Genomic DNA, 15969 nt, shown 5'->3' with positions numbered 1-15969 from the left:
ATATTTCTTTATTTTGGGAAAGTCATTTTATTCCCTCTCTCATATTTTTGTAATAGAAATAATTGCTGACAAAATAAATAAAATCAAATGATCCTTTTCCCAAAATTTGAGAAAACTCAAATATGAAAATAACGAAATCCCCAACTCTCTCCGTGGGTCCTTGAGTTGCGTAGAATTTCTAGGATCAAAACCAAAAGCAAAGAAAATATGATATGCATTGATGATCTAATGTATAACATTCCAAATTGAAAATTTGGGATGTTACAATACGTTATCAGCAGCGCTAAAGAGCGCCTCCATCATTGACGAACACCGTGCCCTTATGGGTGCGGTGATTGAGAAGATTCAGTCCGCTAAAAGCGGGCTGAATGAAGCCTGCATCAGCCTTATAACGGGCTTTGAGGTATGTTGTGAGGTTTCGAAGAGTGTTATAGTATAGATAGTAGCCCCTGATACACTATGCGGTGTTCGAAAGAAAGAACCAGACAGAGGATCAAATATATGTTCGCAAGAGACTTACCTTGAGGTACCTCTCCCTCTTCTCAGTTTTTTTAAGCAAGCGTCTGTAGTGACTGCCGCCTCTCATACTGCGGAAGTCTCCAGTCTGAAGTAGAGTCTGGAGCGGGCCAAAGAAGAACTCGGTCAAGTGAAGAAGTAGTTGGAGGATAACCAAGGTATACAAAAAACCTTGTTCGCATGCAGCGCGAATGCATAATTGAGTATGCCGATTTTTTTCATAATATCCTCTAGGAGCGACGGCCGAAGTCGAAGCTCTTAAGAAGGCGGTGGCCGAGGCCGAGAAGAAGGCTGCCACAGAGCAGGCTCTTCGTGAACCGGACGAGGCTAGGGTTATTGAAGCTGAGCAAGAGCTCCAAGAGGCCGTGAAGAAATGCGAGACCTTGGAGCAAAGTTTAATGGAGAAAGAATCCGAACTCACCAAGGCTCGTCAAGCCGCACGCAATGCCCGGGGCAAAGCCCAAGGCGCCCTGCAAGAAATCCAGGAGGCGAGGGAGATCGCGGCGGGTAAGGCTTTTTCTATGCAAAGAAAATATTTGAAGGGAGAAAATCACGTTACTAATTTGAATTCATATTTCTCTAGGGGTGTTTGCAGAACTACCGCGCAACATATTTGATGCCGCACAATTCTACCAAGCCGAAGAAAGGAGCACTTCGGAGAAGCTCTTCTGGCTGCAGTATCTGGCGCCAGAGTATCCGGTACCCTTTTTCGATCAACTGAAGCAGCTTATCGAACTACATAGGGTGGCCGAACTAGCCATGAAGGATTTAATTATCCGGCTATGGCCTGCTGAGGTGATTCCCAGCAGCTATTTCAGGCTCGTAAATCGGCTTGTGAGTGCGTGCCCTCGACTTGAAGTCATCAAGCGGTCGGTCTGCATGGAAGGTGCACGAATGGCCTTCACCTACGCAAAGGTGCACTGGGCGAAGATGGATGCCGAAAAGCTGATGACCGAAGGACCGCCTGCAGGGAAGGAGCACCGCAAGCCCTAGTTATATTATGACAGTGTCCTGAAAGGATCCCGCCTTGTAGCGGAGCAGTGCGCCAAGGACATTATATTCCCATGAATACATTCATGTTGTCCTATGTAATGTTGAACAAGGTCATTTAAATGATATAATGCCTGTTATTTGAAAATTTTACCTCCTGTGCGGCTGTTTTGTATACTAACCCTGAGAGTTGGCCCGTCATCAGCTTCTGCCCCCAGGTAGAAAGGACGGGGGTGTTCGGGATAAACCTGAGCACTCTTTACCCCACTTTTTGGGTCCTTGAAGGAGGTGTTCAGCGCAACGAACCAGGAAATCGGACTATAAGGCTTTATCACCCTCACTTAGCCATAGGAGTTTGACGAAAGAAAGGTAGGCGCAGCCCCTGGTGTTCGGAAGACCGCACTAGGGGCTCTATAAGCACCTGATCGGAAGAAAAAGCCGATCCGTCGCACACTGCATTAGTTATCGCATAATGCGGAATAAATCCTTAAACATTTTGTAACCTCTCGAACAGCTGACCAGCTCTCGCCTTATCATGATAATCAGTTTTTGGCTTTCTCTACTGAGGCGCTCGGCCGGAAGAACCGGGACACAATCGCAGTAGTTCTCCCTTTACTACCCTAGCCGATATAGCAAAACGTAGGGTAGCAAGCACAGGAGCCGGGCAACCCAACTATTGACCCAAGACATGATTCGGAGCTGATGCATATAATGCTATAAGTTCGGGGTGCCGAACGATCGTGAAGGTATTTGGACTTTATTGCCGTATTATGGGTACAACGAGGCCCCTGGCATATTAAGGCGTACCGTAGTGTACGGGTGCCGTTTGACAAAGAATATCATTAAAAAAAGAATAGCAAGTAAGCGTCATGTAAAGCCACATGTTGTAATTGAATAATATGTCGATGCATACGAGTACACGTAATGTGATAAAAATAAATATGGCTTCAGAACCTGCTGAGACTAGGGGAGGGAGGCGGTGTGTGGATCCGGGTAGTAATCGGATGGGAATATCTAAGGATTCCCTTACGCGTTCGAGGTGTTTCCCTCCTTGGTATGTTTGTCCCCTCATGGGTCTGGTTTCCGTGTCGCCGGTGATGGCCTACACAAAAGTGGACATGCGAAGAAAATGCGAAAAAATGTCTGTGTGCCACGAAGCGGTTGAGCCGCATTGTGGGGCCTGACCTAGCTTTGCCTCTTCCTACCACTGGAGTGGTTGATTGAGCTTTTGACGAGCTGGGCTATCCTGCCGTGGAGTAGTTCGGACTCCTTTGATGGTGTCCGGAAGCTTGGCTGTCGACTGAAGGTTCTATTGAAAGATGCCACTCTGTGCTTCTACTGCTAAGGCAATGGTGCGCTCTTCAGTACGGAGGGAGCGTTCAACTTTGCCATTAACTGTTATGACGTCGCGCGGACCGGGCATCTAAAGTTTAAGGTAGGCATAATGTGGCACCGCATTGAATCGAGAAAACGCGGTTCGTCCGAGCAATGCATGATAGTTGCTGCGAAAAGGGACGATGTCAAAGATTAACTCTTCGCTGCGGTAATTATCCGGGGGTCCGAAGACTACCTCCAGAGTGACGGAGCCTGTACAGCGGGCCTCCAGGCCTGGTATAACACCTTTAAAGGTGGTTTTAGTGGGTTTGATCTTTGAAGGATCGATACCCATCTTGCACGCTGTATCCTGATAAAGCAGGTTTAGGCTGCTGCCTCCGTCCATAAGAACTCGTGTGAGGTGGAATCCGTCAATTATTGGGTCAAGTACTAGTGCGGCTGAGTCGCCCTGATGGATATTGGCCGGACGATCCTTGCGATCAAAGGTGATCGGGTCGGACGACCATATGTTATATTTTGGGGCGACTAGCTCTGTTGCGTCGACATCCCTAAGTGTGTGCCCCTGCTCCCGCTTGGGAATATGGGTGGCGTTTATCATGTTCACCGTTTTGATTTGGGGGGGAAACTTCTTTTGCCCTCCTGTGTTCGGTGGCTGGGGCTCCTCATCGTCGTCATCGCTTTGTGACCCCTTCTCCTTGTTTTCGGCACCTGACCTACCGGCTTGTTTAAAGACCTAGCATTCTCTGTTGGTATGATTTGCTGGTGTTCCTAGGGTGCCGTGAATTTGGCATGGACGGTCGAGTATACGGTCCAGACTAGACGTGCCCGGGCTGTTTCTTTTGAATTGTTTCTTCCTTTTACTGGTATTAGAGCCATTGAATCCGGCATTGACGGTCGTGTCTTCGGCGTTATCGCCATTATTTCGATGCTTGTGTTTGCTGCGTCGGGGCTTGCCATTGTTATCTCTTGGTTCAGAAGTCCCAGGCTTGCTTGAGACGATGTTGCTATGAGCTAGCCAGCTGTCCTCGCCCGCACAGAAGCGGGTCATGAGTGTCGTAAGGGCTGCCATGGATTTCAGCTTTTCTTGGCCAAGGTGTCGGGCAAGCCACTCATCATGGATGTTGTGCTTAAAGGCCGCTAGGGCTTCGGCATCCGGACAATCGATGATTTGGTTTTTTTAGTTAGGAACCGAGTCCAAAATTTCCTGGCTGACTCTCCGGGTTGTTGGGTTATGTGACTTATGTCATCAGCGTCCGGTGGTCGCACATAGGTGCCATAGAAGTTGTCAAGGAATGCGTCTTCCAGGCTCTCCCAACTGCCAATGGAGTTTGCCGGCAGACTATTCAGCCAATGTCGAGCTGGTCCCTTGAGTTTTAGTGGGAGGTACTTGATGGCATGTAGATCATCACCGCAGGCCATGTGAATGTGGAGAAGGAAACCTTCGATCCATACTGCAGGGTCTGATGTCCCATCATATGGTTCGATGTTTACGGGCTTAAGCCCTTCTGGGAATTCATGCTCCATTACTTTGTCAGTGAAGTATAGGGGGTGTGCGCGCCTCTATGCTGAGCTACATAGCCACACAGTTCAGATGAGTCTGGTCTGCTGTATTCGGCCAGGCCGGATTTGTATTTAATATATCCGGCGTGACGGTCATCGTCACGCGTTGGGGCGCGCCCCCGTGATCCGTAGATCGATCTTGACTGTCCTGCTTTGCTTTCCAATTCGTCTTGCTGGTTATGCATGTAGCCCCGAGCCTTGGTGTTTTTATTTGTTTGGCAACATGGTGCGGGCTGGTGTTTGGGCTGATACGCCGCTTTGTCTCGGCCACGAGGTGGCCGGTCAGCCGCATCCTGCGCTGGTAGTGTAGGCTCTAGTGCCTCATCCTCGAATTGAGGTAACAACCTGCACCTCAGGTAACTTTTGATTGGGTGCTCGAGTCCGTATTCCTCGGCTGCCAGGACCTCAATCCATCTGTCAGTAAGTATATCTTGATCAGCTTGAAGCTGCTGCTGTTTTTTCTTCAGGCTCTTTGCAGTGGCTATAAGATGGCGCTTGAAGCGCTCCTGCTCGATGGGATCCTCAGGCATGATAAATTCTTTGTCGCCGAGGCTCACCTCGTCCTCAGAGAGGGGCATGTAATTGTCATCCTCCGAGTCTCCATCCATTGCTTGTTCATCAGGGCTAGCTTGCACATCCTCCCATCCGGCTTGCTCGAAGCTTGGCTCGGCAGGATTGTTTTCGTCTTCGGCATCATCCGGAGTGCTATTGTTTCTTGTGCTGGTATCACCATTTTTGCTATGGCGGCGTTTAGAGCGGCGCCGCTGACGTCGGCCCTTAGATTGCTTCTCGAGGGGGTCACCCTCCGTTGCATCCTTTTGATCCTCCCCATCGTTTTCTTTGGGTGTGTCCACCATATATATATATATATATATATATATATATATATATATATATATATATATATCATATGATGAGGTGGCTGTCCAGCGCCCTGTGGGCGGTGGTTCCTGTTCTTCTCCGGCATCGTCATCCATACCGTCGATGTCTTCGGAGTCGAAATCAAGCATGTCGGTTAAGTCATCGACAATGGCTATCAAGTGGGTGGTGGGTGGGCAACGAATTCCTTCATCGTCCGCTTCCCACTCAAGCCGGACATAGTTCGGCCAAGAGTCTCCTGACTGGGAGAGATATTTTAATGAGTTTAGCCCGTAGTCCAAGGTCGAGTGCTGAAAGATATCTGCGGAGCTAAACTCCAAGATCGGTGCCCAGTCAGGTACGATGGGCACGGATGTACGCGGTTCGGAGCCTATGGCCGGAGACGAGTCCGAGGGTCCAATGACACAGACCTCTTTGGAAGTGAGATCTGTGTTCGGCTCTATCACCGCTGAATGTGCGGCTTCCATGGCGGGGTCCATCCACCCGTCCTTGGATGGCACGATCTGCTCTGGAATTAAAGTCGGGGCAGCTGCAGGTGTGGTCTCCTGAACACCATCCGATGGAAGATCTAAGTCATGCTCATCGTGACTGTGGGACACACCTGTCATGGGCTCGAATCCTTCGAATATCAAGTCTCCGCGGATGTTGGTAGTGTAATTCAGGCTTTGATAACCCACAAGTATATGGGATCGCAATAGTTTCGAGGAAAGAGTATTCAACCCAAATTTATTGATTCGACACAAGGGGAGCCAAAGAATATTCTCAAGTATTAGCAGTTGAGTTTTCAATTCAACCACACCTGGATAACTTAGTATCTGCAACAAAGTATTTAGTAGCAAACTAGTATGATAGTAATGATAACAATGGCAAAAGTAAAGATAGCAGTTTTGTAGTGATTGTAATGTTAACAACGGTAAAGTAAATAAGTGAAGCACAGTATGTGAAAAGCTCGTAGGCGTTGGATCAGTGATGGATAATTATATCGGATGCGATTCCTCATGTAATAGCTATAACATAGGGTGACATAGAACTAGCTCCAATTCATCAATGTAGGCATGTATTCCGAATATAGTCATACATGCTTATGGAAAAGAACTTGCATGACATCTTTTTGAAGCAAATATGCCCTAGAGGCAATAATAAAGTTATTATTTATTTCCTCATATCATGATAAATGTTTATTATTCATGCTAGAATTGTATTAATCGGAAACATGATACATGTGTGAATACATATACAAACATATAGTCACTAGTATGCCTCTACTTGACTAGCTCATTAATCAAAGATGGTTATGTTTCCTAACCATAGACATGTGTTCTCATTTGATTAATGGGATCACATCATTAGAAGAATGATGTGATTGACATGACCCATTCCGCTAGCCTAGCACTTGATCGTTTAGTATATTGCTATTGCTTTCTTCATGAGTTATACATGTTCCTGTAACTATGAGAAATATGCAACTCCCGTTTACCAGAGGAACACTTTGGGTACTACCAAACGTCACAACATAACTGGGTGATTATAAAGGAGTACTACAGGTGTCTCCGAAGGTACATGTTGAGTTGGCGTATTTCGAGATTAGGTTTTGTCACTCCGATTGTCAGAGAGGTATCTCTGGGCCCTCTCGGTAATGCACATCTTTATAAGCCTTGCAAGCAATGTGACCAAATGAGTTGGTTACGGAATGATGCATTACGGAACGAGTAAAGAGACTTGCCGGTAACGAGATTGAACTAGGTATTGGATACCGACGATCAAATCTTGGGCAAGTAACATACTGATGACAAAGGGAACAATGTATGTTGTTATGCGGTTTGACCGATAAAGATCTTCGTAGAATATGTAGGAACCAATATGGGCATCCAGGTTCCGCTATTGGTTATTGACCGAGAATAGTTCTAGGTCATGTCTACATAGTTCTCGAACCCGTAGGGTCCGCACGCTTAACATTACGATGACAGTTTTATTATGAGTTTATAAGTTTTGATGTACCGAAGTTTGTTCGGAGTCCCGGATGTAATCACAGACGTAACGAGGAGTCTCGAAATGGTCGATACATAAAGATTGATATATTGGAAGCCTATATTTGGACATCGGAATCTTTCCGGGTGAAATTGGCATTTTACCGGAGTACCGGGAGGTTACCGGAACCCCCCGGGGGGTTATTGGGCCTACATGGGCCTCGAGGGAGAAGAGGGAAGGAGGCAGGAGGGGGCCGCGTGCCCCTCCCCTTCCTAGTCCGAATAGGACAAGGGAAGGGTGGCGGCGCCCCCCCTTTCCTTCCCGTCTTCCTCCTCTTTCCCCCTTCTCCTATTCCAACTAGGAAAGAAGGGAGTCCTACTCCCGGTGGGAGTAGGACTCCCCCCTTGGCGCGCCCTCCTTGGCCGACCGCCTCCTTCCCCCCTGGCTCCTTTATATACGGGGGCGGGGGGCACCCCATAGACACACAAGTTGATCTACGGATCGTTCCTTAGCCGTGTGCAGTGCCCCCCTCCACCATATTCCACCTCGGTCATATCGTCGTGGAGTTTAGGCGAAGCCCTGCGCCAGTAGAGCATCATCATCGTCACCACGCCGTCGTGCTGACGGAACTCATCCCCGAAGCTTTGCTGGATCGGGGCCCGGGGATCGTCATCAAGCTGAACGTGTGCTGAACTCGGAGGTGCCGTACGTTCGGTACTGGGATCGGTCGGATCGTGAAGACGTACGACTACATCACCCGCATTGTCATAACGCTTCCGCTTACGGTCTACGAGGGTACGTGGACAACACTCTCTCCTCTCGTTGCTATGCCATCAACATGGTCTTGCGTGTACGTAGGAATTTTTTTGAAATTACTACGTTCCCCAACAGTGGCATCCGAGCCTAGGTTTTATGCGTTGATGTTATATGCACGAGTAGAACACAAGTGAGTTATGGGCGATACAAGTCATACTGCTTACCAGCATGTCATACTTTGGTTCGGCGGTATTGTGAGATGAAGCGGCCCGGACCGACATTACACGTACGCTTACGCGAGACAGGTTTCACCGTTGCGAGCACTCGTGCTTAAAGGTGGCTGGCGGGTGTCTGTCTCTCTCACTTTAGCTGAATCGAGTGTGGCTACGCCCGGTCCTTGCGAAGGTTAAAACAGCACCAACTTGACGAACTATCGTTGTGGTTTTTATGCATAGGTAAGAACGGTTCTTGCTAAAGCCCGTAGCAGCCACGTAAAATTTGCAACAACAAAGTAGAGGACGTCTAACTTGTTTTTGCAGGGCATGTTGTGATGTGATATGGTCAAGACGTGATGCTATATTTTATTGTATGAGATGATCATGTTTTGTAACCGAAGTTATCGGCAACTGGCAGGAGCCATATGGTTGTCACTTTATTGTATGAAATGCAAACGCCCTGTAATTGCTTTACTTTATCTCTAAGCGGTAGCGATAGTCGTAGAAGCAATAGATGGCGTAACGACAACGATGCTACGATGGAGATCAAGGTGTCACGCCGGTGACGATGGTGATCACGACGGTGCTTCGAAGATGGAGATCACAAGCACAAGATGATGATGACCATATCATATCACTTATATTGATTGCATGTGATGTTTATCCTTTATGCATCTTATCTTGCTTTGATTGACGGTAGCATTTTAAGATGATCTCTCACTAATAATCAAGAAGTGTTCTCCCTGAGTATGCACCGTTGCGAAAGTTCTTCGTGCTGAGACACCACGTGATGATCGGGTGTGATAGGCTCTACGTTCAAATACAACGGGTGCAAAACAGTTGCACACGCGGAATACTCAGGTCATACTTGACGAGCCTAGCATATATAGATATGGCCTCGGAACACGGAGACTGAAAGGTCGAACGTGAATCATATAGTAGATATGATCAACATAGTGATGTTCACCATTGAAACTACTCCATCTCACGTGATGATCGGACATGGTTTAGTTGATTTGGATCACGTAATCACTTAGATGACTAGAGAGATGTCTGTCTAAGTGGGAGTTCTTAAGTAATATGATTAATTGAACTTAAATTTATCATGAACTTAGTACCTGATAGTATTTTGCTTATCTATGTTTGTTTGTAGATAGATGGCTCGTGCTGTTGTTCCGTTGAATTTTAATGTGTTCCTTGAGAAAGCAAAGTTGAAAGATGATGGTAGCAATTACACGGACTGGGTCCGTAATCTGAGGATTATCCTCATTGCTGCACAGAAAAGTTACGTCCTGGAAGCACCGCTGGGAGCCAGGCCTACTGCTGATGCAACTGACGACGTTAAGAACGTCTGGCAGAGCAAAGCTGATGACTACTCGATAGTTCAGTGTGCCATGCTTTACGGCTTAGAACCGGGTCTTCAATGACGTTTTGAACGTCATGGAGCATATGAGATGTTCTAGGAGTTGAAGTTAATATTTCAAGCAAATGCCCGGATTGAGAGATATGAAGTCTCCAATAAGTTCTATAGATGCAAGATGGAGGAGAATAGTTCTGTCAGTGAACATATACTCAAAATGTCTGGGTATAATAATCACTTGATTCAACTGGGAGTTAATCTTCCTGATGATAGTGTCATTGACAGAATTCTTCAATCACTGCCACCAAGCTACAAGAGCTTCGTGATGAACTATAATATGCAAGGGATGAACAAGACTATTCCCGAGCTCTTCGCGATGCTAAAAGCCGCGGAGGTAGAAATCAAGAAGGAGCATCAAGTGTTGATGGTTAACAAGACCACTAGTTTCAAGAAAAAGGGCAAAGGGAAGAAGAAGGGGAACTTCAAAAAGAACAACAAGCAAGTTGCTTCTCAAGAGAAGAAACCCAAGTCTGGACCTAAGCCTGAAACTGAGTGCTTCTACTGCAAGCAGACTGGACACTAGAAGCGGAACTGCCCCAAGTATTTGGCAGATAAGAAGGATGGCAAAGTGAACAAAGGTATATGTGATATACATGTTATTGATGTGTACCTTACTAATGCTCGCAGTAGCACCTGGGTATTTGATACTGGTTCTGTTGCTAATATTTGCAACTCGAAACAGGGACTACGAATTAAGCGAAGATTGGCTGAGGACGAGGTGATGATGCGCGTGGGAAATGGTTCCAAAGTCGATGTGATCGCGGTCGGCACGCTACCTCTACATCTACCATCGGGATTAGTTTTAGACCTAAATAATTGTTATTTGGTGCCAGCGTTGAGCATGAACATTATATCTGGATCTTGTTTGATGCGAGACGGTTATTCATTTAAATCAGAGAATAATGGTTGTTCTATTTATATGAGTAATATCTTTTATGGTCATGCACCCTTGAAAAGTGGTCTATTTTTATTGAATCTCGATAGTAGTGATACACATATTCATAGTGTTGAAAATAAAAGATGTAGAGTTGATAACGATAGTGCAACTTATTTGTGGCACTGCCGTTTATGTCATATCGGTGTAAAGCGCATGAAGAAACTCCATACTGATGGGCTTTTGGAATCACTTGATTATGAATCACTTGGTACTTGCGAACCGTGCCTCATGGGCAAGATGACTAAAACGCAGTTCTCCGGAACTATGGAGCGAGCAACTAATTTGTTGGAAATCATACATACTGATGTTTGTGGTCCAATGAATGTTGAGGCTCGTGACGGGTATCGTTATTTTCTCACCTTCATAGATGATTTGAGCAGATATGGGTATATCTACTTGATGAATCACAAGTCTGAAACATTTGAAAAGTTCAAAGAATTTCAGAGTGAAGTGGAAAATCATCGTAACAAGAAAATAAAATTTCTACGATCTGATCGTGGAGGAGAATATTTGAGTTACGAGTTTGGTCTACACTTGAAACAATGCGGAATAGTTTCGCAACTCACGCCACCCGGAACACCACAACGAAATGGTGTGTCCGAACGTCGTAATCGTACTTTACTAGATATGGTGCGATCTATGATGTCTCTTACTGATTTACCGCTATCATTTTGGGGTTATGCTTTAGAGACGGCCGCATTCACGTTAAATAGGGCACCATCAAAATCCGTTGAGACGACGCCTTATGAACTGTGGTTTGGCAAGAAACCAAAGTTGTCGTTTCTTAAAGTTTGGGGCTGCGATGCTTATGTGAAGAAACTTCAACCAGATAAGCTCGAACCCAAATTGGAGAAATGTGTCTTCATAGGATACCCAAAAGAGACTATTGGGTACACCTTCTATCACATATCTGAGGGTAAAATTTTCGTTGCTAAAATCGGATCCTTTCTAGAGAAGGAGTTTCTCTCGAAAGAAGTGAGTGGGAGGAAAGTAGAACTTGATGAGATAACTGTATCTACTCCCTTATTGGAAAGTAGTTCATCACAAGAACCGGTTCCTGTGACAACTACACCAATTAGTGAGGAAGCTAGTGATATTGATCATGAAGCTTCAGATCAAGTTTCTACTAAACCTCGTAGGTCTACCAGAGTAAGATCCGCACCAGAGTGGTACGGTAATCCAATTCTGTAAGTCATGTTGCTTGACCATGATGAACCTACGAACTATGAGGAAGCGATGATGAGCCCAGATTCTGCAAAATGGCTAGAGGCCATGAAATCTGAGATGGGATCCATGTATGAAAACAAAGTATGGACTTTGGTTGACTTGCCCGATGATCGGCAATCAATTGAGAATAAATGGATCTTTAAGAAGAAGACTGACGCTGATGGTAATGTAACTGTCTATAAAGCTCGACTTGTTGCGAAAGGTTTTCGACAAGTTCAAGGAGTTGACTACGATGAGACTTTCTCACCCGTAGCGATGCTTAAGTCTGTCCGAATCATATTAGCTATTGCTGCATTTCATAATTATGAAATTTGGCAAATGGATGTCAAAACTGCATTCTTGAATGGATTTCTAGAAGAAGAGTTGTACATGATGCAGCCAGAAGGTTTTGTAGATCCAAAAGATGCTAACAAAGTGTGCAAGCTCCAGCGTTCCATTTATGGACTGGTGCAAGCATCTCGGAGTTGGAATAAACGCTTTGATAGTGTGATCAAAGCATATGGTTTTATACAGACTTTTGGAGAAGCTTGTATTTACAAGAAAGTGAATGGGAGCTCTGTAGCATTTCTGATATTATATGTAGATGACATATTATTAATTGGAAATGATATAGAATTTTTGGATAGTATAAAGGGATACTTGAATAAAAGTTTTTCAATGAAAGACCTCGGTGAAGCTGCTTACATATTGGGCATCAAGATCTATAGAGATAGATCAAGACGCTTAATAGGACTTTCACAAAGCACATACCTTGACAAAATTTTGAAAAAGTTCAAAATGGATCAGGCAAAGAAAGGGTTCTTGCCCGTACTACAAGGTGTGAAGTTGAGTCAAACTCAATGCCCGACCACAGCAGAAGATAGAGAGAAAATGAAAGATGTTCCCTATGCTTCAGCCATAGGCTCTATCATGTATGCAATGCTGTGAACCAGACCTGACGTATGCTTAGCAATAAGCTTGGCGGGAAGGTACCAAAGTAATCCAGGAGTGGATCACTGGACAGTGGTCAAGAACATCCTGAAATACCTGAAAAGGACTAAGGATATGTTTCTTGTATATGGAGGTGACAAAGAGCTAGTCGTAAATGGTTACGTCGATGCAAGCTTTGACACTGATCCGGACGATTCTAAATTGCAAACCGGATACGTGTTTTTATTAAACGGTGGAGCTGTAAGTTGGTGCAGTTCTAAACAAAGCGTCGTGGCTGGATCTACATGTGAAGCGGAGTACATAGCTGCTTCGGAAGCAGCAAATGAAGGAGTCTGGATGAAGGAGTTCATTTCCGATCTAGGTGTCAAACCTAGTGCATCAGGACCAATGAAAATCTTTTGTGACAATACTGGTGCAATTGCCTTAGCAAAGGAATCCAGATTTGACAAGAGGACCAAGCACATCAAGATACACTTCTATTCCATTCGGGACCGAGTCCAAGTGGGAGACATAGAGATTTGCAAGATACATACTGATCTGAATGTTGCAGACCCGTTGACTAAGCCACTCTCACAAGCAAAACATGATCAGCACCAAGACTCCATGGGTGTTAGAATCATTACTATGTAATCTAGATTATTGACTCTAGAGCAAGTGGGAGACTGAAGGAAATATGCCCTAGAGGCAATAATAAAGTTATTATTTATTTCCTCATATCATGATAAATGTTTATTATTCATGCTAGAATTGTATTAATCGGAAACATGATACATGTGTGAATACATAGACAAACATATAGTCACTAGTATGCCTCTACTTGACTAGCTCATTAATCAAAGATGGTTATGTTTCCTAACCATAGACATGTGTTGTCATTTGATTAATGGGATCACATCATTAGAAGAATGATGTGATTGACATGACCCATTCCGTTAGCCTAGCACTTGATCGTTTAGTATATTGCTATTGCTTTCTTCATGACTTATACATGTTCCTGTAACTATGAGAAATATGCAACTCCCGTTTACCGGAGGAACACTTTGGGTACTACCAAACGTCACAACATAACTGGGTGATTATAAAGGAGTACTACAGGTGTCTCCGAAGGTACATGTTGAGTTGGCGTATTTCGAGGTTAGGTTTTGTCACTCCGATTGTCGGAGAGGTATCTCTGGGCCCTCTCGGTAATGCACATCTTTATAAGCCTTGCAAGCAATGTGACCAAATGAGTTGGTTACGGAATGATGCATTATGGAACGAGTAAAGAGACTTGCTGGTAACGAGATTGAACTAGGTATTGGATACCGACGATCAAATCTCGGGCAAGTAACATGCCGATGACAAAGGGAAAAACGTATGTTGTTATGCGGTTTGACCAATAAAGGTCTTCGTAGAATATGTAGGAACCAATATGGGCATCCAGGTTCTGCTATTGGTTATTGACCGAGAATAGTTCTAGGTCATGTCTACATAGTTCTCGAACCCGTAGGGTCCGCACGCTTAACATTACGATGACAATTTTATTATGAGTTTATAAGTTTTGATGTACCGAAGTTTATTCGGAGTCCCGTATGTGATCACGGACGTAACGAGGAGTCTCGAAATGGTCGAGACATAAATATCGATATATTGGAAGCCTATATTTGGACATCGGAATCATTCCAGGTGAAATCGGCATTTTACCGGAGTACCGGGAGGTTACCGGAACCCCCCGGGGGGTTATTGGGCCTACATGGGCCTCGAGGGAGAAGAGGGAAGGAGGCAGGAGGGGGCCGCGCGCCCCTCCCCTTCCTAGTCCGAATAGGACAAGGTAAGGGGGCGGGGCCCCTCCTTTCCTTCCCCTCTTCCTCCTCTTTCCCCCTTCTCCTATTCCAACTAGGAAAGAAGGGAGTCCTACTCCCGGTGGGAGTAGGACTCCCCCCTTGGCGCGCCCTCCTTGGCCGTCTGCCTCCTCCCCCTGGCTCCTTTATATACGGGGGCTGGGGGCACCCCATAGACACACAAGTTGATCTACGGATCGTTCCTTAGCCGTGTGCGGTGCCCCCCTCCACCATATTCCACCTCGGTCATATCGTCGCGGAGTTTAGGTGAAGCCCTGCACCGGTAGAGCATCATCATCGTCACCACGCCGTCGTGCTGATGGAACTCATCCCCGAAGCTTTACTAGATCGGAGCTCGGGGATCGTCATCGAGCTGAACGTGTGCTGAACTCGGAGGTGCCGTACGTTCGGTACTGGGATCGGTCGGATCGTGAAGACATACGACTACATCAACTGCGTTGTCATAACGCTTCCGCTTACGGTCTACGAGGGTACGTGGACAACACTCTCTCCTCTCGTTGCTATGCCATCAACATGATCTTGCGTGTACATAGGAATTTTTTTGAAATTACTACGTTCCCCAACACTTTTGTCCTACCGTCCCGTGGCAGCGGGGTCCTAGTGGAAACTAAGGGATATTAAGGCCTCCTTTTAATAGAGTACCGGACCAAAGAATTAACACATAGTGAATACATGAACTCCTCAAACTACAGTCATCACCGAGAAGTATTCCAATTATTGTCACTTCGGGGTTGTCAGATCATAACACATAATAGGTGACTATAGACTTGCAAGATAGGATCAAGAACTCACATATATTCATGAAAACATAATAGGTTCAGATCTGAAATCATGGCACTCGGGCCCTAGTGACAAGCATTAAGCATAGCAAAGTCATAACAATATCGATCTCAGAACATAGTGGATACTTGATACATCTCCAACGTATCTACTTTTCCAAACACTTTTGCCCTTGTTTTGGACTCTAACTTGCATGATTTGAATGAAACTAACCTGGACTGACGCTGTTTTCAGTAGAACTGCTATGATGTTGTTTCATGTGTAGAAAACAAAAGTTCTCGGAATGTCCTGAAAATCCACGAAGGCACTTTTTGGAAAATGTAAAAAATACTGGAGAAAGAATCAAGACAAGGGGGCCCACACCCTGTCCACGAGGGTGGGGGCGCGCCCTCCCCCTGGGAGCGCCCCCTGTCTCGTGGGCCCCCTGAGGCTCCGTCGACCTCAACTCCAACTCTATTTATCCCGTCTCGCGGAGAAAAAAATAAGAGAGAAAGTTTCATCACGTTTTATGATACGGAGCCGCCGCCAAGCCCTAATCTCTCTCGGGAGGGCTGATCTCGAGTCTGTTCGGGGCTCCAGAGACGGGGATTCGTCACCGTCGTCATCATTAAGCAT

This window comes from Triticum aestivum, chromosome 4B, assembly GCF_018294505.1.
Source record: "Triticum aestivum cultivar Chinese Spring chromosome 4B, IWGSC CS RefSeq v2.1, whole genome shotgun sequence".
Classification (NCBI taxonomy): Eukaryota; Viridiplantae; Streptophyta; class Magnoliopsida; order Poales; family Poaceae; genus Triticum; species Triticum aestivum.
The sequence above is the reverse complement of the archived record's forward strand: the minus strand, read 5'-3'. Positions refer to the sequence as shown.